Genomic DNA, 8,218 nt, shown 5'->3' with positions numbered 1-8,218 from the left:
TCTAATTTTATGTTTATTGATTAGTTCTTTTGCAAGTACACTTGACTTTTGCTTACAATATTTTGCCTCTTTTGCATAATTTTCAACATTATAAATTGGATCTATATTTTCCTTCTTTAATTCATTTGGCAAAGTAACTTTTCTACCAAATACTAATTCAAAAGGTGTAAATAGATTATCAAAAACAGTGCATGTTGTATTATGCAAAAATTTCAAATATTTTAAATAAACGTCCCATTCGGGAAATGAATCGTCAAGGTAAGTACTTAAATACTCGTTAAATACGCGATTATTCATCTCAATATTACCAACAGTTTCATGATGATAAGGTGTTGAAAAATGATGTTCAATTTTCAAAACTTTATGCAATTCCGCAAAAATTTCATTTTTAAATTCGGTGCCTAAATCTGATTTAATAGATTTCATTATTCCATAAGTTAGAATAAAACTTTCATAACTTGCTTATGCAACTGTTTTTGCACTCTTATCTGGAATTGCTATTGAAACTAAATATTTGCTTAAATCGCACATAATAGTAACAGCGAACTTATTACAATTATTCGACTCAGGCAAAGGTCCTATCGTGTCTATAAATACAATATCAAAAGGCTTGAAAGGTGTTGGTGTAAGCACCATATTTTCTTTTGTTTTGGTCTTAACTTTGTTTAACAGGCATTTTTCGCAAATTTAGCAATATCGCTTGTCATATTTTTCCAAAAGTATTTTGTACGTACTTTCGCGTAAAGCTTCTTATTTCCACAATGTCCACCTGATATTGGATCATTATGATAAATTGTAATTAATTTTAATTTCCTGTCTTCGTCAGTTACCGTCTTTACTGGCTCTGTCAATATAATTATGGTCGAAACTGCTTAACTGCTAAATATATTACCAAAAGTTCTAATTCGATAATTGCTTTATTTCGTTCAGACTTGCTAAATGCTTTGAAGCGAAACAAATTGGTAAAGCGTTACCATTATGACCTTGGCTTAATATCGCACCGCACCCAATTTTCGAAGCATCAACTGTTTTTAAAAATTCTTTAGTGAAATATGGATATTGAAACATATTTCGAGTCAAACAATTCAAAGGTGCCGCAAAAGAAGCAAAATTTGGTATAAATCTCCTATAGTGGTTGGAAAATGCAACAAATCTTCTAACTGTGTCTTTGTCACGCGGCTAGGATAATTTTAAATTGTTTATTTTTGCCCCAAAAATGTTATCTCAGATCGAAGAAAATTACATTTAATAGGGTTAAGCCGCAAATTAAACTTTCTACATGTCTCAAAATCTTTCTTTAAATTTTTTAAATGATGGGTCTCACTACATCTAATGACTATAATATCGTCTATATACAATAGTCCGTCCGTCTGTAAACACGGTAACTTGAGTAAATTTTGAGGTATCTTGATGAAATTTGGTATGTAGGTTCCGGGGCATATCGTCTATATACATACATAGTCCGTCCGTCTGTAAACACAATAACTTGAGTTACCCCTGGCCCACCTTTATGGCGACATCTCGAAAAGGCGTCACCTATAGAACTAAGGCCCACTCAATTTTAAAATACTCATTAACACTTGTCATTTGATACCCATATCGTACAAACAAATTCTAGAGTCACCCTGGTCCACCTTTATAGCGATATCTCGAATAGGCGTCCACCTATAGAACTAAGGCCCACTCCCTTTTAAAATACTCATTAGCACCTTTCATTTGATTTCCGGATCGTACGAACACATTCTAAAGTCACCCCTGGTCCACCTTTATTGCGATATATGTATACATACATAGTCCGTCCGTCTGTAAACACGATAACTTGAGTAAATTTTGAGGTATCTTGATGAGATTTAGTATGTAGGTTCCTGGGCACTCATCTCAGATCGCTGTTTAAAATGAACGAAATCGGTCCATAAACACGCCTACTTTTTCGATATCGAAAATTTCGAAAAACCGAAAAAGTACGATAATTCATTACCAAAGATGGCTAAAGCGATGAAACTTAGTAGGTAGGTTGACCTTATCACGCAAAATAGAAAATTAGTAAAATCTTAGACAATGGGCGTGGCACCGTCCACTTTTAAAAGAAGGTAATTTCAAAGTTTTGCAAGCTGTAATTTGGCAGTCGTTGAAGCTATCATGATGAAATTTGGCAGGAACGTTACTCCTATTACTATATGTGTGTTAAATTAAAATTAGCAAAACCGGATTACGAACACGCCCACTTTTAAAAAAATTTTTTTTTTTTAATTCAAATTTTAATAAAAAATGTAATATCTTTACAGTATATAAGTAAATTATGTCAACATTCAACTCCAGTAATGATATGGTGCAACCAAATACAAAAATAAAAGGAAATTTCAAAATGGGCGTGGCTCCGCCCTTTTTCATTTAATTTGTCTAGAATACTTTTAATGCCATAAGTCGAACAAAAATTTACCAATCCTTGTGAAATTTGGTAGGGACATAGATTCTATGACGATAACACTTTTCTCTGAAAATGGGTGAAATCGGTTGAAACCACGCCCTGTTTTTATACACAGTCGACCGTCTGTCCTTCCGCTCGGCCGTTAACACGATAAAGAGCAAAAATCGATATATCTTTACTAAACTTAGTTCAGGTACTTATCTGAACTCACCTTATCTTGGTATAAAGAATAGCCGAAATCTGACTATGACCACGCCCACTTTTTCGATATCGAAAATTACGAAAAATTAAAAAAAAATGCCATAATTCTATACCAAATATGAAAAAAGGATGAAATATGGTAATTGGATTAATAGGGGGACTCATGTAACCGTATAAATGCCTTATAAAGTGTGCAAACGTATAAATTTATCTAGTGCGTAAACGAGCTGTTAAATTTTGTATGAAAAATCATTTACACAATTTGTATAAATTTACGCGCACATTTCATTGTGTAAACGCGGTAAACTCAAAGGAATGCAACCTTGCAGACATTACAGCAGGCATTTTCATCAGAACATCAACAAGTAAATGCGTTTTAGTTTTGATTTTTCACTTAATCTTGGCATTTTTTAATTTGTATAACATCAAAAAAATTTTGTTCGGCAATAATACAGCTGATAAACAATCAAGTTTATCAAGAGTATTACTAGGTGCCTCTAGTATTACTAGTAGTACTAGGCTGTTATATGCGTGTGTAAATGGATATAATTTTACACCTTATAAGTTTATATGCTTTCATGAGTCCCCCTAGTTTATTGACGCAAAACATAACTTTGGAAAAAACGTTGTAAAATGGGTGTCCCACCTACCATATGAAGTAGAAGAAAATGAAAAAGTTATGCAGGGCGAAATCAAAAGCCCTTGGAATCTTGCCAGGAACAATATCGTGGTATTACATATATAAATAAATTAGCGGTACCCGACAGATGATGTTCTGGGTCACCCTGGTCCACATTTTGGTCGATATCTCGAAAACGCCTTCACATATACAACTACTACCACTCCCTTTTAAAACCCTCGTTCGTACCTTTAATTTGATACCCATATCGTACAAACACGTTATAGAAACACCCCTGGTCCACCTTTTTGGCGATATCTCGAAAAGGCCGTCCATCTATAGAACTAAGGCCCACTCCCTTTTAAATAATCATTAACACCTTTCATTTGATACCCATATCGTACAAACACATTCTAGAGTCACCCCTGGTCCACCTTTATGGCGACTTCTCGAAAAGGCGTCCACCTATGGAACTAAGGCCCACTCCCTTTTAAAATACTAATTAACACCTTTCATTTGATACCCATATCGTACAAACAAATTCTAGAGTCACCCCTGGTCCACCTTTATCGATATCTCGAAAAGGCGTCCACCTATAGAACTAAGGCCCACTCCCTTTTAAAATACTCCTTAACACTTTTCATTTGATACCCGTATCCTACAAAAAAATTCTAGAGGCACCCTGTCCCACCTTTATGACGATATCTCGAAAAGGCGTCCACCTATAGAACTAAGGCCCACTCCCTTTTAAAATACTAATTAACACCTTTCATTTGATACCCATATCGTACAAACGCATTCTAAAGTCACCCCTGGTCTTATGTCGATATCTCGAAAAGGCGTCCACCTATAGAACTAAGGCCCACTCCATTTTAAAATACTTATTAACACCTTTCATTTGATACCCATATCGTACAAACAAATTATAGAGTCAATCCTGGTCCACCTTTATGGCGATATCTCGAAAAGGCCGTCCATCTATAGAACTAAGGCCCACTCCCTTTTAAAATACCCACTAACACCTTTCATTTGATTCCCATATCGTACAAACACATTCTAGAGTCATCCCTGGTCCACCTTTATGGCGACATCTCGAAAAGGTGTCCACCTATAGAACTAAGGCCCATTCCCTTTTAAAATACTCACTAACATCTTTCATTTGATTCCCATATCGCACAAACACATTCTAGAGTCACCCCTGGTCCACCTTTATGGCGACATCTTGAAAAGGCGTCCACCTATAGAACTAAGGCCCACTCAATTTTAAAATATTCGTTAACATCTTTAATTTGATACCCGTGGTCCACCTTTGTGGCGATATCTCGAAAAGGCGTCCACCTATAGAACTAAGGCCCACTCAATTTTAAAATACTCACTAAAGCCTTTCATTTGATACCCATATCGTACAAACGCATTCTAAAGTCACCTCTGGTCTTATGTCGATATCTCGAAAAGGCGACTACCTATAGAACTAAGGCCCACTCCCTTTTAAAATACTCATTAACACCTTTAATTTGATACCCATATCGTACAAACGCATTCTAAAGTCACCCCTGGTCTTATGTAGATATCTCGAAAAGGCGTCCACCTATAGAACTAAGGCCCACTCAATTTTAAAATATTCGTTAACACCTTTCATTTGATTCACATATCGTACAAACACATTCTAGAGGGTCCACCTTTATGGCGACATCTCGATAAGGTGTCCACCTATAGAAATAAGGCCCACTCCCTTATAAAATTCTCACTAACACCTTTCACTTGATTCCCATATCGCACAAACACATTATAGAGTCACCCCTGGTCCACCTTTATGGCGACATCTCGATAAGGCATCCACCTATAGAACTAAGGCCCACTCCCTTTTAGAATACTCACTAACACCTTTCATTTGATTCAAATATCGTACAAACACATTCCAGAGTCACCCCTGGTCCACCTTTTTGGCGACATCTCTAAAAGGCGTCCACCTAAAGAACTAAGGCCCACTCAATTTTAAAATATTCGTTAACACCTTTCATTTGATTCACATATCGTACAAACACATTCTAGAGTCACCTCTGGTTTACCTTTATGGCGATATCTCGAAAAGGCGTCCACCTATAGAACCAAGACCCGTATCGTACAAAACAATTCTAGAGTCACCCGTGGTCCACCTTTATGGCGATATCTCGAAAAGGCGTCCACCTATAGAACTAAGGCCCACTCAGTATTAAAATACTCATTAACACCTTTCATTTGATACCCATATCGTACAAACACATTCTAGAGTCACCCCTGGTCCACCTTTATGACGACATCTCGAAAAGGCGTCCACCTATAGAACTAAGGCCCACTCCCTTTTAAAATACTAATTAACACCTATCATTTGATACCCATATCGTACAAACAGATTCTAGAGTCACCCCTGGTCCACCTTTATTGATATCTCAAAAAGGCGTCCCCTATAGAACTAAGGCCCACTCCCTTTTAAAATACTCACTAACACCTTTCATTTGATTCCCATATCGTACAAACACATTCTAGAGGGTCCACCTTTATGGCGACATCTCGATAAGGTGTCCACCTATAGAAATAAGGCCCACTCCTTTATAAAATACTCACTAACACCTTTCACTTGATTCCCATATCGTACAAACACATTCTAGAGTCACCCCTGGTCCACCTTTATGGCGACATCTCGATAAGGCATCCACCTATAGAACTAAGGCCCACTCCCTTTTAGAATACTCACTAACACCTTTCATTTGATTCACATATCGTACAAACACATTCTAGAGTCACCCCTGGTCCACCTTTATGGCGACATCTCGAAAAGTTGTCCACCTATAGAACTAAGGCCCACTCAATTTTAAAATACTCACTAACACCTTTAATTTGATACCCATATCGTACAAATACGTTATAGAGTCACCCCTGGTCCACCTTTATGGCGATATCTCGAAAAGGCGTCCACCTATAGAACTAAGGCCCACTCAATTTTAAAATACTCATTAACACCTTTCATTTGATACCCATATCGTACAAACAAATTGTAGAGTCACCCCTGGTCCACCTTTATGGCGACATCTCGAAAGGCGTCCACCTATAGAACTAAGGCCCACTCCCTTTTAAAATACTAATTAACACCTATCATTTGATACCCATATCGTACAAACAAATTCTAGAGTCACCCCGGGTCCACCTTTATCGATATCTCGAAAAGGCGTCCACCTATAGAACTAAGGCCCACTCCCTTTTAAAATACTTATTAATACATTTCATTTGATACCCATATCGTACAAACACATTCTAGAGTTACCCCTGGTCCACCTTTATGGCGACATCTCGAAAAGGCGTCCACCTATAGAACTAAGGCCCACTCAATTTTAAAATACTCATTAACACTTTTCATTTGATACCCATATCGTACAAAAAAATTCTAGAGTCACCCTGGTCCACCTTTATGGCGATATCTCGAAAAGGCGTCCACCTATAGAACTAAGGCCCACTCAATTTTAAAATACTCACTAAAGCCTTTCATTTGATACCCATATCGTACAAACGCATTCTAAAGTCACCTCTGGTCTTATGTCGATATCTCGAAAAGGCGACTACCTATAGAACTAAGGCCCACTCCCTTTTAAAATACTCATTAACACCTTTAATTTGATACCCATATCGTACAAACGCATTCTAAAGTCACCCCTGGTCTTATGTAGATATCTCGAAAAGGCGTCCACCTATAGAACTAAGGCCCACTCAATTTTAAAATATTCGTTAACACCTTTCATTTGATTCACATATCGTACAAACACATTCTAGAGGGTCCACCTTTATGGCGACATCTCGATAAGGTGTCCACCTATAGAAATAAGGCCCACTCCCTTATAAAATACTCACTAACACCTTTCACTTGATTCCCATATCGCACAAACACATTATAGAGTCACCCCTGGTCCACCTTTATGGCGACATCTCGATAAGGCATCCACCTATAGAACTAAGGCCCACTCCCTTTTAGAATACTCACTAACACCTTTCATTTGATTCACATATCGTACAAACACATTCTAGAGTCACCCCTGGTCCACCTTTTTGGCGACATCTCTAAAAGGCGTCCACCTAAAGAACTAAGGCCCACTCAATTTTAAAATATTCGTTAACACCTTTCATTTGATTCACATATCGTACAAACACATTCTAGAGTCACCTCTGGTTTACCTTTATGGCGATATCTCGAAAAGGCGTCCACCTATAGAACCAAGACCCGTATCGTACAAAACAATTCTAGAGTCACCCGTGGTCCACCTTTATGGCGATATCTCGAAAAGGCGTCCACCTATAGAACTAAGGCCCACTCAGTATTAAAATACTCATTAACACCTTTCATTTGATACCCATATCGTACAAACACATTCTAGAGTCACCCCTGGTCCACCTTTATGACGACATCTCGAAAAGGCGTCCACCTATAGAACTAAGGCCCACTCCCTTTTAAAATACTAATTAACACCTATCATTTGATACCCATATCGTACAAACAAATTCTAGAGTCACCCCTGGTCCACCTTTATTGATATCTCAAAAAGGCGTCCACCTATAGAACTAAGGCCCACTCCCTTTTAAAATACTCACTAACACCTTTCATTTGATTCCCATATCGTACAAACACATTCTAGAGGGTCCACCTTTATGGCGACATCTCGATAAGGTGTCCACCTATAGAAATAAGGCCCACTCCTTTATAAAATACTCACTAACACCTTTCACTTGATTCCCATATCGTACAAACACATTCTAGAGTCACCCCTGGTCCACCTTTATGGCGACATCTCGATAAGGCATCCACCTATAGAACTAAGGCCCACTCCCTTTTAGAATACTCACTAACACCTTTCATTTGATTCACATATCGTACAAACACATTCTAGAGTCACCCCTGGTCCAGCTTTATGGCGACATCTCGAAAAGTTGTCCACCTATAGAAC

Source organism: Eurosta solidaginis, chromosome X (genome assembly GCF_040869045.1).
Source record: "Eurosta solidaginis isolate ZX-2024a chromosome X, ASM4086904v1, whole genome shotgun sequence".
NCBI classification, from domain to species: domain Eukaryota; kingdom Metazoa; phylum Arthropoda; class Insecta; order Diptera; family Tephritidae; genus Eurosta; species Eurosta solidaginis.
Note: the sequence above shows the minus strand (reverse complement) of the source record.